Source organism: Anomaloglossus baeobatrachus, unplaced genomic scaffold (assembly GCF_048569485.1).
Source record: "Anomaloglossus baeobatrachus isolate aAnoBae1 unplaced genomic scaffold, aAnoBae1.hap1 Scaffold_169, whole genome shotgun sequence".
In the NCBI taxonomy this organism is placed as follows: domain Eukaryota; kingdom Metazoa; phylum Chordata; class Amphibia; order Anura; family Aromobatidae; genus Anomaloglossus; species Anomaloglossus baeobatrachus.
The window spans coordinates 383,569-404,952 of record NW_027441939.1 but is presented as its reverse complement, the minus strand read 5'-3'; positions in this window follow the sequence as shown (position 1 = coordinate 404,952).

The following is a 21,384-nucleotide window of genomic DNA, read 5'->3' as shown; positions in this document are numbered from 1 at the left end:
CTCCAAAACTATAACAGATGCAAGCTTGTCCTGTTTGGTGGAGATGATATTTAATAAAATAAGTAGAAATCCACTAAAAGTTTTGTTTGGTTATATTGCAATCCCGAGATAATCGTCTCCATGCTCCAAATCCATTTTAACCCCTTCACCCCCGGCCACTAAAACACCCTAATGACCGGGCCATTTTTTGCAATTCTGACCAGTGTCACTTTGACAGGTTATAACTCTGGAACGCTTCAACGGATCCTGGCGATTCTGAGATTGTTTTTTCGTGACATATTGTGCTTCATGTCAGTGGTAAATTTAGGCCGATATTTTTTGCGTTTATTTGTGAAAATTTAGGAAATTTGGCGAAAATTTTGAAAATTTCGCAATTTTCAAACTTTGAAAATTTATGCCCATAAATCTGTGAGATATGTCACACAAAATAGTTACTAAATAACATTTCCCACTTGTCTACTTTACATCAGCGCAATTTTCGAAACAAATTTTTTTTCCGTTAGGAAGTTAGAAGGGGTCAAAGGTCATCAGCAAATTCTCATTTTTCCAACAAAATTTACAAAATAATTTTTTTAGGGACCACATTACATTTGAGGTGACTTTGAGAGGCCTAGGTGACAGAAAATACCCAAAAGTGACCCCATTCTAAAAACTACACCCCTCACACTGCTCAAAACCACATCCAATAAGTTTATTAACCCTTTAGGTGCTTCACAGGAACCAAAGCAATGTGGAAGGAAAAAATGAAAATTTTACTTTTTAACACAAAAATGTTACTTTAGCCATAAAATTTTCATTTTTACAAGGGAGAAAAGAGAAAGTACACAATACAATTTATTGTGCATGTTCTCCTGAGTACGCTGATACCCCATATGTGGTAAAAATCAATTGTTTGGGCGCACGGCAGAGCTCGGAAGGGAAGGAGCGCCATTTGAATTTTTGAACGCAAAATTAGCTGCACTCATTAGCAGACGCCATGTCGGGTTTGAAGACCCCCTGAGGTGCCTAACCAATGGAGCTCCCCCACAAGTGACCCCATTTTGGAAACTAGAGCCCTCAAATAATTTTTCTAGATGTTTGGTGAGCACTTTGAACCCCTGGGGGCTTCACATAAGTTTATAGCGTTGAGCCGTGAAAAGAAAAAAAATTTTTTTTACCACAAAACGGTTGCTTCAACTAGGTAGCTTTTTTTTCACAAGGGTAACAGGAAAAAATGCACCATAAAATGTATTGTGCATTTTCTCCTGAGTACGCAGATACCTCATATGTGGTGGAAATCAAATGTTTGGACACACAGCAGTGCTCGGAAGGCAAGGAGCGCCATTTGAATTTTTGAGTGCAAAATTAGCTGCACCTGTTAGCGGACGCCATGTCGGGTTTGAAGACCCCCTGAGGTGCCTAAACAATGGAGCTCCCCCACAAGTGACCCCATTTTGGAAACTAGAGCCCTCAAATAATTGTTCTAGATGTTTGGTGAGCACTTTGAACACCTGGGGGCTTCACAGAAGTTTATAGCGTTGAGCCGTGAAAAGAAAAAAAATTTTTTTTACAACAAAACGGTTGCTTCAACTAGGTAGCTTTTTTTTTCACAAGGGTAACAGATAAAAATGCACCATAAAATGTATTGTGCATTTTCTCCTGAATACGCAGATACCTCATATGTGGTGGAAATCAAATCTTTGGACACACGGCAGTGCTCGGAAGGCAAGGAGCGCCATTTGAATTTTTGAATGCAAAATTAGCTGCACTCATTAGCGGACGCCATGTGGGGTATGAAGACCCCCTGAGGTGCCTAAACAATGGACCTCCCCCACAAGTCACCCCATTTTGGAAACTAGAGCCCTCAAATAATTTTTCTAGATGTTTGGTGAGCACTTTGAACACTTGGGGGCTTCACAGAAGTTTATAGCGTTGAGCCGTGAAAAGAAAAAAAAATTTTTTTACCACAAAACGGTTGCTTCAACTAGGTAGCTTTTTTTTTCACAAGGCTATCAGGAAAAAATGCACCATAAAATGTATTGTGCATTTTCTCCTGAGTACGCAGATACCTCATATGTGGTGGAAAGTAATTGTTTGGGCGCATGGCGGGGCTCAGAAGAGAAGGAGCGCCATTTGACAGCAAAATTGGTTGGAATCATTAGCGGACGCCATGTCACGTTTGGAGACCCCCTATGGTGCCTAAACAGTGGAGCTCCCCCACAAGTGACACCATTTTGGAAACTAGAGCCCTCAAATAATTTTTCTAGATGTTTGATGTGCACTTTGAACACCTGGGGGCTTCACAGAAGTTTATAGCGTTGAGCCGTGAAAAGAAAAAAATTTTTTTTTACCACAAAACGGTTGCTTCAACTAGGTAGCTTTTTTTTTCACAAGGCTATCAGGAAAAAATGCACCATAAAATGTATTGTGCATTTTCTCCTGAGTACGCAGATACCTCATATGTGGTGGAAAGTAATTGTTTGGGCGCATGGCGGGGCTCAGAAGAGAAGGAGCGCCATTTGACAGCAAAATTGGTTGGAATCATTAGCGGACGCCATGTCACGTTTGGAGACCCCCTATGGTGCCTAAACAGTGGAGCTCCCCCACAAGTGACACCATTTTGGAAACTAGAGCCCTCAAATAATTTTTCTAGATGTTTGATGTGCACTTTGAACACCTGGGGGCTTCACAGAAGTTTATAGCGTTGAGCCGTGAAAAGAAAAAAAATTTTTTTTACCACAAAACGGTTGCTTCAACTAGGTAGCTTTTTTTTTCACAAGGCTATCAGGAAAAAATGCACCATAAAATGTATTGTGCATTTTCTCCTGAGTACGCAGATACCTCATATGTGGTGGAAAGTAATTGTTTGGGCGCATGGCGGGGCTCAGAAGAGAAGGAGCGCCATTTGACAGCAAAATTGGTTGGAATCATTAGCGGACGCCATGTCACGTTTGGAGACCCCCTATGGTGCCTAAACAGTGGAGCTCCCCCACAAGTGACACCATTTTGGAAACTAGAGCCCTCAAATAATTTTTCTAGATGTTTGATGTGCACTTTGAACACCTGGGGGCTTCACAGAAGTTTATAGCGTTGAGCCGTGAAAAGAAAAAAAATTTTTTTTACCACAAAATGGTTGCTTCAACTAGGTAGCTTTTTTTTTCACAAGGCTATCAGGAAAAAATGCACCATAAAATGTATTGTGCATTTTCTCCTGAGTACGCAGATACCTCATATGTGGTGGAAATAAATTGTTTGAGCGCATGGCGGGGCTCAGAAGAGAAGGAGCGCCATTTGACTTTTCAAACGCACAGACGCAGTGCACTGATCGGCCGCTGCAGGACGCACGGTCGGATGCGATAAAAAAAAGCGTCGGGGATACGTAAAAAAAAAAAAAGTCACGCCAAAAATTGACCATGGATGCAGATCCGTTATGTGCATCCCTGATCAGCGCTTGGTGGGACGCACGGACGGATGCGATACAAAAAGCGTCGCAAATATGGAAAAAAGTCACGCCAAAAATTGACCATGGATGCCGATCCGTTATGTGCATCCCTGATCAGCGCTTGGCGGGACGCACGGATGGATGTGATACAAAAAGCGTCGGGGATACGGAAAAAAAAAAGTCACGCCAAAAATTGAGCAGGGATGCCGATCCGTTATCTGCATCCCTGATCAGCGCTTGGCGGGACGCACGGACGGATGCGATACAAAAAGCGTCGGGGATACGGAAAAAAAAAAAAAGTCACGCCAAAAATTGAGCAGGGATGCCGATCCGTTATCTGCATCCCTGATCAGCGCTTGGCGGGACGCACGGACAGATGAGGTGTAAAAATGGACAGGGGATACGGAAAAAAAAAAAAAAGTTATACTCACAGTACCCAGAGGACTAGCAGGAGGAACACTGACCAGAAGAGTTGCAGAGGAATAGATGGCAGAGAGATGGACAGCTTTACAGGAGCAGCAGGCAGATCAGCAGAATGCCCAGGAAGGACCCAGCGATGGACGCAGATGTGATCAGGCCGGTGAAGACAGGTAAGAGGACGTCGGGGGAGAGCAGAGGGGGAGAGGGGGGGGTGAGAGCAGAGGGGGGGGTGAGAGCAGAGGGGGAGGGGGTAGAGCAGAGGGGGAGACCGGAGAGGGAGCTGCAGAACAGAGATAATGGGGGAGGCAGTCAGATCGCGGGGGGAGCAGATCGGGATGTCGGGGGGGGGGGGGGGGGGTTGGGGGGAGCAGATCGCGGGGGGGGCACGGCAGGGGCTACCATGGCAGCGCGCAGGGGCACCACGGGAGCGCGCAGGGGCACCACGGGAGCGCGCACGGGCTGGCTGCAAAGTGAGCACAGTACTCACGTGCAGCAGCGGTGACAGCTAGGGCGGCGGCGGCGGCAGCAGCGGCGGTGGCGTGGTACCACAAGTACCAGCCACTGCACGCTGCAGACATGTTGGGGGAGGGCTCGCAGGCCAGCACAGGCCTGGGGAGGGCGGCCACCGGCAAATCACACCGCCCCACTGCACACTGATTGGAGCGATTGCGCGTCATTGCACGATCGCTCCAATCAGTGCTGCAGGGGCTGGGGGCGGCATGTTTGAGGTCCACCTATGATATGCTGCAGCAGCTGCGGCATCTCATAGCTGGATCTCACAGGATCGCACTAATTCGGGCATTATTTTTGCCGAAATTAGTGCGATCGATGTGGTTGGCGGTTCAGATTTGAACAGCCAATCACATCGATCGTCGATAGGGGGTGGCGATGCCGCCCCCCCTGGGGTCAAGCAAAGGTCCCCTGCTGTAAGAAACAGCAGGGGACATCATTTGAAAGCCGTTGCTATGGCCACGGCAATCAAATGAAGTTTAGGCAGTAAAATTACGTCCCTGGTCGTTAAGTCACGTTAAAATAGGACGTAATTTTACTGCCCGCGGTCGTGAAGGGGTTAAAGCCATTTTTAAGGCATTTCGCGCATACATGAAATGAACACATTTTTCTCCAAAACTATAACAGATGCAAGCTTGTCCTGTTTGGTCGAGATGATATTTAATAAAATAAGTAGAAATCCACTAAAAGTTTTGTTTGGTTATCTTGCAATCCCGAGATAATCGTCTCCATGCTCCAAATCCATTTTAAAGCCATTTTTAAGGCATTTCGCGCATACATGAAATGAACACATTTTTCTCCAAAACTATAACAGATGCAAGCTTGTCCTGTTTGGTGGAGATAATATTTAATAAAATAAGTAGAAATCTACTAAAAGTTTCGTTTGTTTATATTGCCATCCTGAGATAATCGTCTCCATGCTCCAAATCCATTTTAAAGCCATTTCAAAGGCATTTTGCGCATACATGAAATGAACACATTTTTCTCCAAAACTATAACAGATGCAAGCTTGTCCTGTTTGGTGGAGATGATATTTAATAAAATAAGTAGAAATCCACTAAAAGTTTTGTTTGGTTATCTTGCAATCCCGAGATAATCGTCTCCATGCTCCAAATCCATTTTAAAGCCATTTTTAAGGCATTTCGCGCATACATGAAATGAACACATTTTTCTCCAAAACTATAACAGATGCAAGCTTGTCCTGTTTGGTGGAGATGATATTTAATAAAATAAGTAGAAATCCACTAAAAGTTTTGTTTGGTTATCTTGCAATCCCGAGATAATCGTCTCCATGCTCCAAATCCATTTTAAAGCCATTTTTAAGGCATTTCGCGCATACATGAAATGAACACATTTTTCTCCAAAACTATAACAGATGCAAGCTTGTCCTGTTTGGTGGAGATGATATTTAATAAAATAAGTAGAAATCCACTAAAAGTTTTGTTTGGTTATCTTGCAATCCCGAGATAATCGTCTCCATGCTCCAAATCCATTTTAAAGCCATTTTTAAGGCATTTCGCGCATACATGAAATGAACACATTTTTCTCCAAAACTATAACAGATGCAAGCTTGTCCTGTTTGGTGGAGATGATATTTAATAAAATAAGTAGAAATCCACTAAAAGTTTTGTTTGGTTATCTTGCAATCCCGAGATAATCGTCTCCATGCTCCAAATCCATTTTAAAGCCATTTTAAGGCATTTCGCGCATACATGAAATGAACACATTTTTCTCCAAAACTATAACAGATGCAAGCTTGTCCTGTTTGGTGGAGATAATATTTAATAAAATAAGTAGAAATCTACTAAAAGTTTCGTTTGTTTATATTGCCATCCTGAGATAATCGTCTCCATGCTCCAAATCCATTTTAAAGCCATTTCAAAGGCATTTTGCGCATACATGAAATGAACACATCTTTCTCCAAAACTATAACACATGCAAGCTTGTCCTGTTTGGTGGAGATGATATTTAATAAAATAAGTAGAAATCCACTAAAAGTTTTGTTTGGTTATCTTGCAATCCCGAGATAATCGTCTCCATGCTCCAAATCCATTTTAAAGCCATTTTTAAGGCATTTCGCGCATACATGAAATGAACACATTTTTCTCCAAAACTATAACAGATGCAAGCTTGTCCTGTTTGGTGGAGATGATATTTAATAAAATAAGTAGAAATCTACTAAAAGTTTCGTTTGTTTATATTGCCATCCTGAGATAATCGTCTCCATGCTCCAAATCCATTTTAAAGCCATTTCAAAGGCATTTTGCGCATACATGAAATGAACACATTTTTCTCCAAAACTATAACAGATGCAAGCTTGTCCTGTTTGGTGGAGATGATATTTAATAAAATAAGTAGAAATCCACTAAAAGTTTTGTTTGGTTATCTTGCAATCCCGAGATAATCGTCTCCATGCTCCAAATCCATTTTAAAGCCATTTTTAAGGCATTTCGCGCATACATGAAATGAACACATTTTTCTCCAAAACTATAACAGATGCAAGCTTGTCCTGTTTGGTGGAGATGATATTTAATAAAATAAGTAGAAATCCACTAAAAGTTTTGTTTGGTTATCTTGCAATCCCGAGATAATCGTCTCCATGCTCCAAATCCATTTTAAAGCCATTTTTAAGGCATTTCGCGCATACATGAAATGAACATATTTTTCTCCAAAACTATAACAGATGCAAGCTTGTCCTGTTTGGTGGAGATGATATTTAATAAAATAAGTAGAAATCTACTAAAAGTTTCGTTTGTTTATATTGCCATCCTGAGATAATCGTCTCCATGCTCCAAATCCATTTTAAAGCCATTTTTAAGGCATTTCGCGCATACATGAAATGAACACATTTTTCTCCAAAACTATAACAGATGCAAGCTTGTCCTGTTTGGTGGAGATAATATTTAATAAAATAAGTAGAAATCTACTAAAAGTTTTGTTTGGTTATCTTGCAATCCCGAGATAATCGTCTCCATGCTCCAAATCCATTTTAAAGCCATTTTTAAGGCATTTCGCGCATACATGAAATGAACACATTTTTCTCCAAAACTATAACAGATGCAAGCTTGTCCTGTTTGGTGGAGATGATATTTAATAAAATAAGTAGAAATCTACTAAAAGTTTCGTTTGTTTATATTGCCATCCTGAGATAATCGTCTCCATGCTCCAAATCCATTTTAAAGCCATTTTTAAGGCATTTCGCGCATACATGAAATGAACACATTTTTCTCCAAAACTATAACAGATGCAAGCTTGTCCTGTTTGGTGGAGATAATATTTAATAAAATAAGTAGAAATCTACTAAAAGTTTCGTTTGTTTATATTGCCATCCTGAGATAATCGTCTCCATGCTCCAAATCCATTTTAAAGCCATTTCAAAGGCATTTTGCGCATACATGAAATGAACACATTTTTCTCCAAAACTATAACACATGCAAGCTTGTCCTGTTTGGTGGAGATGATATTTAATAAAATAAGTAGAAATCCACTAAAAGTTTTGTTTGGTTATCTTGCAATCCCGAGATAATCGTCTCCATGCTCCAAATCCATTTTAAAGCCATTTTTAAGGCATTTCGCGCATACATGAAATGAACACATTTTTCTCCAAAACTATAACACATGCAAGCTTGTCCTGTTTGGTGGAGATGATATTTAATAAAATAAGTAGAAATCCACTAAAAGTTTTGTTTGGTTATCTTGCAATCCCGAGATAATCGTCTCCATGCTCCAAATCCATTTTAAAGCCATTTTTAAGGCATTTCGCGCATACATGAAATGAACACATTTTTCTCCAAAACTATAACAGATGCAAGCTTGTCCTGTTTGGTGGAGATGATATTTAATAAAATAAGTAGAAATCCACTAAAAGTTTTGTTTGGTTATCTTGCAATCCCGAGATAATCGTCTCCATGCTCCAAATCCATTTTAAAGCCATTTTTAAGGCATTTCGCGCATACATGAAATGAACACATTTTTCTCCAAAACTATAACAGATGCAAGCTTGTCCTGTTTGGTGGAGATGATATTTAATAAAATAAGTAGAAATCCACTAAAAGTTTTGTTTGGTTATCTTGCAATCCCGAGATAATCGTCTCCATGCTCCAAATCCATTTTAAAGCCATTTTTAAGGCATTTCGCGCATACATGAAATGAACACATTTTTCTCCAAAACTATAACACATGCAAGCTTGTCCTGTTTGGTGGAGATGATATTTAATAAAATAAGTAGAAATCCACTAAAAGTTTTGTTTGGTTATCTTGCAATCCCGAGATAATCGTCTCCATGCTCCAAATCCATTTTAAAGCCATTTTTAAGGCATTTCGCGCATACATGAAATGAACACATTTTTCTCCAAAACTATAACAGATGCAAGCTTGTCCTGTTTGGTGGAGATGATATTTAATAAAATAAGTAGAAATCCACTAAAAGTTTTGTTTGGTTATCTTGCAATCCCGAGATAATCGTCTCCATGCTCCAAATCCATTTTAAAGCCATTTTTAAGGCATTTCGCGCATACATGAAATGAACACATTTTTCTCCAAAACTATAACAGATGCAAGCTTGTCCTGTTTGGTGGAGATGATATTTAATAAAATAAGTAGAAATCCACTAAAAGTTTTGTTTGGTTATCTTGCAATCCCGAGATAATCGTCTCCATGCTCCAAATCCATTTTAAAGCCATTTTTAAGGCATTTCGCGCATACATGAAATGAACACATTTTTCTCCAAAACTATAACAGATGCAAGCTTGTCCTGTTTGGTGGAGATGATATTTAATAAAATAAGTAGAAATCCACTAAAAGTTTTGTTTGGTTATCTTGCAATCCTGAGATAATCGTCTCCATGCTCCAAATCCATTTTAAAGCCATTTTTAAGGCATTTCGCGCATACATGAAATGAACACATTTTTCTCCAAAACTATAACAGATGCAAGCTTGTCCTGTTTGGTGGAGATGATATTTAATAAAATAAGTAGAAATCCACTAAAAGTTTTGTTTGGTTATCTTGCAATCCCGAGATAATCGTCTCCATGCTCCAAATCCATTTTAAAGCCATTTTTAAGGCATTTCGCGCATACATGAAATGAACACATTTTTCTCCAAAACTATAACAGATGCAAGCTTGTCCTGTTTGGTGGAGATAATATTTAATAAAATAAGTAGAAATCTACTAAAAGTTTCGTTTGTTTATATTGCCATCCTGAGATAATCGTATCCATGCTCCAAATCCATTTTAAAGCCATTTCAAAGGCATTTTGCGCATACATGAAATGAACACATTTTTCTCCAAAACTATAACACATGCAAGCTTGTCCTGTTTGGTGGAGATGATATTTAATAAAATAAGTAGAAATCCACTAAAAGTTTTGTTTGGTTATCTTGCAATCCCGAGATAATCGTCTCCATGCTCCAAATCCATTTTAAAGCCATTTTTAAGGCATTTCGCGCATACATGAAATGAACACATTTTTCTCCAAAACTATAACAGATGCAAGCTTGTCCTGTTTGGTGGAGATGATATTTAATAAAATAAGTAGAAATCCACTAAAAGTTTTGTTTGGTTATCTTGCAATCCCGAGATAATCGTCTCCATGCTCCAAATCCATTTTAAAGCCATTTTTAAGGCATTTCGCGCATACATGAAATGAACACATTTTTCTCCAAAACTATAACAGATGCAAGCTTGTCCTGTTTGGTGGAGATGATATTTAATAAAATAAGTAGAAATCTACTAAAAGTTTCGTTTGTTTATATTGCCATCCTGAGATAATCGTCTCCATGCTCCAAATCCATTTTAAAGCCATTTCAAAGGCATTTTGCGCATACATGAAATGAACACATTTTTCTCCAAAACTATAACACATGCAAGCTTGTCCTGTTTGGTGGAGATGATATTTAATAAAATAAGTAGAAATCCACTAAAAGTTTTGTTTGGTTATCTTGCAATCCCGAGATAATCGTCTCCATGCTCCAAATCCATTTTAAAGCCATTTTTAAGGCATTTCGCGCATACATGAAATGAACACATTTTTCTCCAAAACTATAACAGATGCAAGCTTGTCCTGTTTGGTGGAGATGATATTTAATAAAATAAGTAGAAATCCACTAAAAGTTTTGTTTGGTTATCTTGCAATCCCGAGATAATCGTCTCCATGCTCCAAATCCATTTTAAAGCCATTTTTAAGGCATTTCGCGCATACATGAAATGAACACATTTTTCTCCAAAACTATAACAGATGCAAGCTTGTCCTGTTTGGTGGAGATGATATTTAATAAAATAAGTAGAAATCTACTAAAAGTTTCGTTTGTTTATATTGCCATCCTGAGATAATCGTCTCCATGCTCCAAATCCATTTTAAAGCCATTTTTAAGGCATTTCGCGCATACATGAAATGAACACATTTTTCTCCAAAACTATAACAGATGCAAGCTTGTCCTGTTTGGTGGAGATAATATTTAATAAAATAAGTAGAAATCTACTAAAAGTTTCGTTTGTTTATATTGCCATCCTGAGATAATCGTCTCCATGCTCCAAATCCATTTTAAAGCCATTTCAAAGGCATTTTGCGCATACATGAAATGAACACATTTTTCTCCAAAACTATAACACATGCAAGCTTGTCCTGTTTGGTGGAGATGATATTTAATAAAATAAGTAGAAATCCACTAAAAGTTTTGTTTGGTTATCTTGCAATCCCGAGATAATCGTCTCCATGCTCAAAATCCATTTTAAAGCCATTTTTAAGGCATTTCGCGCATACATGAAATGAACACATTTTTCTCCAAAACTATAACAGATGCAAGCTTGTCCTGTTTGGTGGAGATGATATTTAATAAAATAAGTAGAAATCTACTAAAAGTTTCGTTTGTTTATATTGCCATCCTGAGATAATCGTCTCCATGCTCCAAATCCATTTTAAAGCCATTTCAAAGGCATTTTGCGCATACATGAAATGAACACATTTTTCTCCAAAACTATAACAGATGCAAGCTTGTCCTGTTTGGTGGAGATGATATTTAATAAAATAAGTAGAAATCCACTAAAAGTTTTGTTTGGTTATCTTGCAATCCCGAGATAATCGTCTCCATGCTCCAAATCCATTTTAAAGCCATTTTTAAGGCATTTCGCGCATACATGAAATGAACACATTTTTCTCCAAAACTATAACAGATGCAAGCTTGTCCTGTTTGGTGGAGATGATATTTAATAAAATAAGTAGAAATCCACTAAAAGTTTTGTTTGGTTATCTTGCAATCCCGAGATAATCGTCTCCATGCTCCAAATCCATTTTAAAGCCATTTTTAAGGCATTTCGCGCATACATGAAATGAACATATTTTTCTCCAAAACTATAACAGATGCAAGCTTGTCCTGTTTGGTGGAGATGATATTTAATAAAATAAGTAGAAATCTACTAAAAGTTTCGTTTGTTTATATTGCCATCCTGAGATAATCGTCTCCATGCTCCAAATCCATTTTAAAGCCATTTTTAAGGCATTTCGCGCATACATGAAATGAACACATTTTTCTCCAAAACTATAACAGATGCAAGCTTGTCCTGTTTGGTGGAGATAATATTTAATAAAATAAGTAGAAATCTACTAAAAGTTTTGTTTGGTTATCTTGCAATCCCGAGATAATCGTCTCCATGCTCCAAATCCATTTTAAAGCCATTTTTAAGGCATTTCGCGCATACATGAAATGAACACATTTTTCTCCAAAACTATAACAGATGCAAGCTTGTCCTGTTTGGTGGAGATGATATTTAATAAAATAAGTAGAAATCTACTAAAAGTTTCGTTTGTTTATATTGCCATCCTGAGATAATCGTCTCCATGCTCCAAATCCATTTTAAAGCCATTTTTAAGGCATTTCGCGCATACATGAAATGAACACATTTTTCTCCAAAACTATAACACATGCAAGCTTGTCCTGTTTGGTGGAGATGATATTTAATAAAATAAGTAGAAATCCACTAAAAGTTTTGTTTGGTTATCTTGCAATCCCGAGATAATCGTCTCCATGCTCCAAATCCATTTTAAAGCCATTTTTAAGGCATTTCGCGCATACATGAAATGAACACATTTTTCTCCAAAACTATAACAGATGCAAGCTTGTCCTGTTTGGTGGAGATGATATTTAATAAAATAAGTAGAAATCCACTAAAAGTTTTGTTTGGTTATCTTGCAATCCCGAGATAATCGTCTCCATGCTCCAAATCCATTTTAAAGCCATTTTTAAGGCATTTCGCGCATACATGAAATGAACATATTTTTCTCCAAAACTATAACAGATGCAAGCTTGTCCTGTTTGGTGGAGATGATATTTAATAAAATAAGTAGAAATCTACTAAAAGTTTCGTTTGTTTATATTGCCATCCTGAGATAATCGTCTCCATGCTCCAAATCCATTTTAAAGCCATTTTTAAGGCATTTCGCGCATACATGAAATGAACACATTTTTCTCCAAAACTATAACAGATGCAAGCTTGTCCTGTTTGGTGGAGATAATATTTAATAAAATAAGTAGAAATCTACTAAAAGTTTTGTTTGGTTATCTTGCAATCCCGAGATAATCGTCTCCATGCTCCAAATCCATTTTAAAGCCATTTTTAAGGCATTTCGCGCATACATGAAATGAACACATTTTTCTCCAAAACTATAACAGATGCAAGCTTGTCCTGTTTGGTGGAGATGATATTTAATAAAATAAGTAGAAATCTACTAAAAGTTTCGTTTGTTTATATTGCCATCCTGAGATAATCGTCTCCATGCTCCAAATCCATTTTAAAGCCATTTTTAAGGCATTTCGCGCATACATGAAATGAACACATTTTTCTCCAAAACTATAACAGATGCAAGCTTGTCCTGTTTGGTGGAGATAATATTTAATAAAATAAGTAGAAATCTACTAAAAGTTTCGTTTGTTTATATTGCCATCCTGAGATAATCGTCTCCATGCTCCAAATCCATTTTAAAGCCATTTCAAAGGCATTTTGCGCATACATGAAATGAACACATTTTTCTCCAAAACTATAACACATGCAAGCTTGTCCTGTTTGGTGGAGATGATATTTAATAAAATAAGTAGAAATCCACTAAAAGTTTTGTTTGGTTATCTTGCAATCCCGAGATAATCGTCTCCATGCTCCAAATCCATTTTAAAGCCATTTTTAAGGCATTTCGCGCATACATGAAATGAACACATTTTTCTCCAAAACTATAACACATGCAAGCTTGTCCTGTTTGGTGGAGATGATATTTAATAAAATAAGTAGAAATCCACTAAAAGTTTTGTTTGGTTATCTTGCAATCCCGAGATAATCGTCTCCATGCTCCAAATCCATTTTAAAGCCATTTTTAAGGCATTTCGCGCATACATGAAATGAACACATTTTTCTCCAAAACTATAACAGATGCAAGCTTGTCCTGTTTGGTGGAGATGATATTTAATAAAATAAGTAGAAATCCACTAAAAGTTTTGTTTGGTTATCTTGCAATCCCGAGATAATCGTCTCCATGCTCCAAATCCATTTTAAAGCCATTTTTAAGGCATTTCGCGCATACATGAAATGAACACATTTTTCTCCAAAACTATAACAGATGCAAGCTTGTCCTGTTTGGTGGAGATGATATTTAATAAAATAAGTAGAAATCCACTAAAAGTTTTGTTTGGTTATCTTGCAATCCCGAGATAATCGTCTCCATGCTCCAAATCCATTTTAAAGCCATTTTTAAGGCATTTCGCGCATACATGAAATGAACACATTTTTCTCCAAAACTATAACACATGCAAGCTTGTCCTGTTTGGTGGAGATGATATTTAATAAAATAAGTAGAAATCCACTAAAAGTTTTGTTTGGTTATCTTGCAATCCCGAGATAATCGTCTCCATGCTCCAAATCCATTTTAAAGCCATTTTTAAGGCATTTCGCGCATACATGAAATGAACACATTTTTCTCCAAAACTATAACAGATGCAAGCTTGTCCTGTTTGGTGGAGATGATATTTAATAAAATAAGTAGAAATCCACTAAAAGTTTTGTTTGGTTATCTTGCAATCCCGAGATAATCGTCTCCATGCTCCAAATCCATTTTAAAGCCATTTTTAAGGCATTTCGCGCATACATGAAATGAACACATTTTTCTCCAAAACTATAACAGATGCAAGCTTGTCCTGTTTGGTGGAGATGATATTTAATAAAATAAGTAGAAATCCACTAAAAGTTTTGTTTGGTTATCTTGCAATCCCGAGATAATCGTCTCCATGCTCCAAATCCATTTTAAAGCCATTTTTAAGGCATTTCGCGCATACATGAAATGAACACATTTTTCTCCAAAACTATAACAGATGCAAGCTTGTCCTGTTTGGTGGAGATGATATTTAATAAAATAAGTAGAAATCCACTAAAAGTTTTGTTTGGTTATCTTGCAATCCTGAGATAATCGTCTCCATGCTCCAAATCCATTTTAAAGCCATTTTTAAGGCATTTCGCGCATACATGAAATGAACACATTTTTCTCCAAAACTATAACAGATGCAAGCTTGTCCTGTTTGGTGGAGATGATATTTAATAAAATAAGTAGAAATCCACTAAAAGTTTTGTTTGGTTATCTTGCAATCCCGAGATAATCGTCTCCATGCTCCAAATCCATTTTAAAGCCATTTTTAAGGCATTTCGCGCATACATGAAATGAACACATTTTTCTCCAAAACTATAACAGATGCAAGCTTGTCCTGTTTGGTGGAGATAATATTTAATAAAATAAGTAGAAATCTACTAAAAGTTTCGTTTGTTTATATTGCCATCCTGAGATAATCGTCTCCATGCTCCAAATCCATTTTAAAGCCATTTCAAAGGCATTTTGCGCATACATGAAATGAACACATTTTTCTCCAAAACTATAACACATGCAAGCTTGTCCTGTTTGGTGGAGATGATATTTAATAAAATAAGTAGAAATCCACTAAAAGTTTTGTTTGGTTATCTTGCAATCCCGAGATAATCGTCTCCATGCTCCAAATCCATTTTAAAGCCATTTTTAAGGCATTTCGCGCATACATGAAATGAACACATTTTTCTCCAAAACTATAACAGATGCAAGCTTGTCCTGTTTGGTGGAGATGATATTTAATAAAATAAGTAGAAATCCACTAAAAGTTTTGTTTGGTTATCTTGCAATCCCGAGATAATCGTCTCCATGCTCCAAATCCATTTTAAAGCCATTTTTAAGGCATTTCGCGCATACATGAAATGAACACATTTTTCTCCAAAACTATAACAGATGCAAGCTTGTCCTGTTTGGTGGAGATGATATTTAATAAAATAAGTAGAAATCTACTAAAAGTTTCGTTTGTTTATATTGCCATCCTGAGATAATCGTCTCCATGCTCCAAATCCATTTTAAAGCCATTTCAAAGGCATTTTGCGCATACATGAAATGAACACATTTTTCTCCAAAACTATAACACATGCAAGCTTGTCCTGTTTGGTGGAGATGATATTTAATAAAATAAGTAGAAATCCACTAAAAGTTTTGTTTGGTTATCTTGCAATCCCGAGATAATCGTCTCCATGCTCCAAATCCATTTTAAAGCCATTTTTAAGGCATTTCGCGCATACATGAAATGAACACATTTTTCTCCAAAACTATAACAGATGCAAGCTTGTCCTGTTTGGTGGAGATGATATTTAATAAAATAAGTAGAAATCCACTAAAAGTTTTGTTTGGTTATCTTGCAATCCCGAGATAATCGTCTCCATGCTCCAAATCCATTTTAAAGCCATTTTTAAGGCATTTCGCGCATACATGAAATGAACACATTTTTCTCCAAAACTATAACAGATGCAAGCTTGTCCTGTTTGGTGGAGATGATATTTAATAAAATAAGTAGAAATCTACTAAAAGTTTCGTTTGTTTATATTGCCATCCTGAGATAATCGTCTCCATGCTCCAAATCCATTTTAAAGCCATTTTTAAGGCATTTCGCGCATACATGAAATGAACACATTTTTCTCCAAAACTATAACAGATGCAAGCTTGTCCTGTTTGGTGGAGATAATATTTAATAAAATAAGTAGAAATCTACTAAAAGTTTCGTTTGTTTATATTGCCATCCTGAGATAATCGTCTCCATGCTCCAAATCCATTTTAAAGCCATTTCAAAGGCATTTTGCGCATACATGAAATGAACACATTTTTCTCCAAAACTATAACACATGCAAGCTTGTCCTGTTTGGTGGAGATGATATTTAATAAAATAAGTAGAAATCCACTAAAAGTTTTGTTTGGTTATCTTGCAATCCCGAGATAATCGTCTCCATGCTCAAAATCCATTTTAAAGCCATTTTTAAGGCATTTCGCGCATACATGAAATGAACACATTTTTCTCCAAAACTATAACAGATGCAAGCTTGTCCTGTTTGGTGGAGATGATATTTAATAAAATAAGTAGAAATCTACTAAAAGTTTCGTTTGTTTATATTGCCATCCTGAGATAATCGTCTCCATGCTCCAAATCCATTTTAAAGCCATTTCAAAGGCATTTTGCGCATACATGAAATGAACACATTTTTCTCCAAAACTATAACAGATGCAAGCTTGTCCTGTTTGGTGGAGATGATATTTAATAAAATAAGTAGAAATCCACTAAAAGTTTTGTTTGGTTATCTTGCAATCCCGAGATAATCGTCTCCATGCTCCAAATCCATTTTAAAGCCATTTTTAAGGCATTTCGCGCATACATGAAATGAACACATTTTTCTCCAAAACTATAACAGATGCAAGCTTGTCCTGTTTGGTGGAGATGATATTTAATAAAATAAGTAGAAATCCACTAAAAGTTTTGTTTGGTTATCTTGCAATCCCGAGATAATCGTCTCCATGCTCCAAATCCATTTTAAAGCCATTTTTAAGGCATTTCGCGCATACATGAAATGAACATATTTTTCTCCAAAACTATAACAGATGCAAGCTTGTCCTGTTTGGTGGAGATGATATTTAATAAAATAAGTAGAAATCTACTAAAAGTTTCGTTTGTTTATATTGCCATCCTGAGATAATCGTCTCCATGCTCCAAATCCATTTTAAAGCCATTTTTAAGGCATTTCGCGCATACATGAAATGAACACATTTTTCTCCAAAACTATAACAGATGCAAGCTTGTCCTGTTTGGTGGAGATAATATTTAATAAAATAAGTAGAAATCTACTAAAAGTTTTGTTTGGTTATCTTGCAATCCCGAGATAATCGTCTCCATGCTCCAAATCCATTTTAAAGCCATTTTTAAGGCATTTCGCGCATACATGAAATGAACACATTTTTCTCCAAAACTATAACAGATGCAAGCTTGTCCTGTTTGGTGGAGATGATATTTAATAAAATAAGTAGAAATCTACTAAAAGTTTCGTTTGTTTATATTGCCATCCTGAGATAATCGTCTCCATGCTCCAAATCCATTTTAAAGCCATTTTTAAGGCATTTCGCGCATACATGAAATGAACACATTTTTCTCCAAAACTATAACACATGCAAGCTTGTCCTGTTTGGTGGAGATGATATTTAATAAAATAAGTAGAAATCCACTAAAAGTTTTGTTTGGTTATCTTGCAATCCCGAGATAATCGTCTCCATGCTCCAAATCCATTTTAAAGCCATTTTTAAGGCATTTCGCGCATACATGAAATGAACACATTTTTCTCCAAAACTATAACACATGCAAGCTTGTCCTGTTTGGTGGAGATGATATTTAATAAAATAAGTAGAAATCCACTAAAAGTTTTGTTTGGTTATCTTGCAATCCCGAGATAATCGTCTCCATGCTCCAAATCCATTTTAAAGCCATTTTTAAGGCATTTCGCGCATACATGAAATGAACACATTTTTCTCCAAAACTATAACAGATGCAAGCTTGTCCTGTTTGGTGGAGATGATATTTAATAAAATAAGTAGAAATCCACTAAAAGTTTTGTTTGGTTATCTTGCAATCCCGAGATAATCGTCTCCATGCTCCAAATCCATTTTAAAGCCATTTTTAAGGCATTTCGCGCATACATGAAATGAACACATTTTTCTCCAAAACTATAACAGATGCAAGCTTGTCCTGTTTGGTGGAGATGATATTTAATAAAATAAGTAGAAATCCACTAAAAGTTTTGTTTGGTTATCTTGCAATCCCGAGATAATCGTCTCCATGCTCCAAATCCATTTTAAAGCCATTTTTAAGGCATTTCGCGCATACATGAAATGAACACATTTTTCTCCAAAACTATAACAGATGCAAGCTTGTCCTGTTTGGTGGAGATGATATTTAATAAAATAAGTAGAAATCTACTAAAAGTTTCGTTTGTTTATATTGCCATCCTGAGATAATCGTCTCCATGCTCCAAATCCATTTTAAAGCCATTTTTAAGGCATTTCGCGCATACATGAAATGAACACATTTTTCTCCAAAACTATAACAGATGCAAGCTTGTCCTGTTTGGTGGAGATAATATTTAATAAAATAAGTAGAAATCTACTAAAAGTTTCGTTTGTTTATATTGCCATCCTGAGATAATCGTCTCCATGCTCCAAATCCATTTTAAAGCCATTTCAAAGGCATTTTGCGCATACATGAAATGAACACATTTTTCTCCAAAACTATAACACATGCAAGCTTGTCCTGTTTGGTGGAGATGATATTTAATAAAATAAGTAGAAATCCACTAAAAGTTTTGTTTGGTTATCTTGCAATCCCGAGATAATCGTCTCCATGCTCAAAATCCATTTTAAAGCCATTTTTAAGGCATTTCGCGCATACATGAAATGAACACATTTTTCTCCAAAACTATAACAGATGCAAGCTTGTCCTGTTTGGTGGAGATGATATTTAATAAAATAAGTAGAAATCTACTAAAAGTTTCGTTTGTTTATATTGCCATCCTGAGATAATCGTCTCCATGCTCCAAATCCATTTTAAAGCCATTTCAAAGGCATTTTGCGCATACATGAAATGAACACATTTTTCTCCAAAACTATAACAGATGCAAGCTTGTCCTGTTTGGTGGAGATGATATTTAATAAAATAAGTAGAAATCCACTAAAAGTTTTGTTTGGTTATCTTGCAATCCCGAGATAATCGTCTCCATGCTCCAAATCCATTTTAAAGCCATTTTTAAGGCATTTCGCGCATACATGAAATGAACACATTTTTCTCCAAAACTATAACAGATGCAAGCTTGTCCTGTTTGGTGGAGATGATATTTAATAAAATAAGTAGAAATCCACTAAAAGTTTTGTTTGGTTATCTTGCAATCCCGAGATAATCGTCTCCATGCTCCAAATCCATTTTAAAGCCATTTTTAAGGCATTTCGCGCATACATGAAATGAACATATTTTTCTCCAAAACTATAACAGATGCAAGCTTGTCCTGTTTGGTGGAGATGATATTTAATAAAATAAGTAGAAATCTACTAAAAGTTTCGTTTGTTTATATTGCCATCCTGAGATAATCGTCTCCATGCTCCAAATCCATTTTAAAGCCATTTTTAAGGCATTTCGCGCATACATGAAATGAACACATTTTTCTCCAAAACTATAACAGATGCAAGCTTGTCCTGTTTGGTGGAGATAATATTTAATAAAATAAGTAGAAATCTACTAAAAGTTTTGTTTGGTTATCTTGCAATCCCGAGATAATCGTCTCCATGCTCCAAATCCATTTTAAAGCCATTTTTAAGGCATTTCGCGCATACATGAAATGAACACATTTTTCTCCAAAACTATAACAGATGCAAGCTTGTCCTGTTTGGTGGAGATGATATTTAATAAAATAAGTAGAAATCTACTAAAAGTTTCGTTTGTTTATATTGCCATCCTGAGATAATCGTCTCCATGCTCCAAATCCATTTTAAAGCCATTTTTAAGGCATTTCGCGCATACATGAAATGAACACATTTTTCTCCAAAACTATAACAGATGCAAGCTTGTCCTGTTTGGTGGAGATAATATTTAATAAAATAAGTAGAAATCTACTAAAAGTTTCGTTTGTTTATATTGCCATCCTGAGATAATCGTCTCCATGCTCCAAATCCATTTTAAAGCCATTTCAAAGGCATTTTGCGCATACATGAAATGAACACATTTTTCTCCAAAACTATAACACATGCAAGCTTGTCCTGTTTGGTGGAGATGATATTTAATAAAATAAGTAGAAATCCACTAAAAGTTTTGTTTGGTTATCTTGCAATCCCGAGATAATCGTCTCCATGCTCCAAATCCATTTTAAAGCCATTTTTAAGGCATTTCGCGCATACATGAAATGAACACATTTTTCTCCAAAACTATAACACATGCAAGCTTGTCCTGTTTGGTGGAGATGATATTTAATAAAATAAGTAGAAATCCACTAAAAGTTTTGTTTGGTTATCTTGCAATCCCGAGATAATCGTCTCCATGCTCCAAATCCATTTTAAAGCCATTTTTAAGGCATTTCGCGCATACATGAAATGAACACATTTTTCTCCAAAACTATAACAGATGCAAGCTTGTCCTGTTTGGTGGAGATGATATTTAATAAAATAAGTAGAAATCCACTAAAAGTTTTGTTTGGTTATCTTGCAATCCCGAGATAATCGTCTCCATGCTCCAAATCCATTTTAAAGCCATTTTTAAGGCATTTCGCGCATACATGAAATGAACACATTTTTCTCCAAAACTATAACAGATGCAAGCTTGTCCTGTTTGGTGGAGATAATATTTAATAAAATAAGTAGAAATCTACTAAAAGTTTTGTTTGGTTATCTTGCAATCCCGAGATAATCGTCTCCATGCTCCAAATCCATTTTAAAGCCATTTTTAAGGCATTTCGCGCATACATGAAATGAACACATTTTTCTCCAAAACTATAACAGATGCAAGCTTGTCCTGTTTGGTGGAGATGATATTTAATAAAATAAGTAGAAATCTACTAAAAGTTTCGTTTGTTTATATTGCCATCCTGAGATAATCGTCTCCATGCTCCAAATCCATTTTAAAGCCATTTCAAAGGC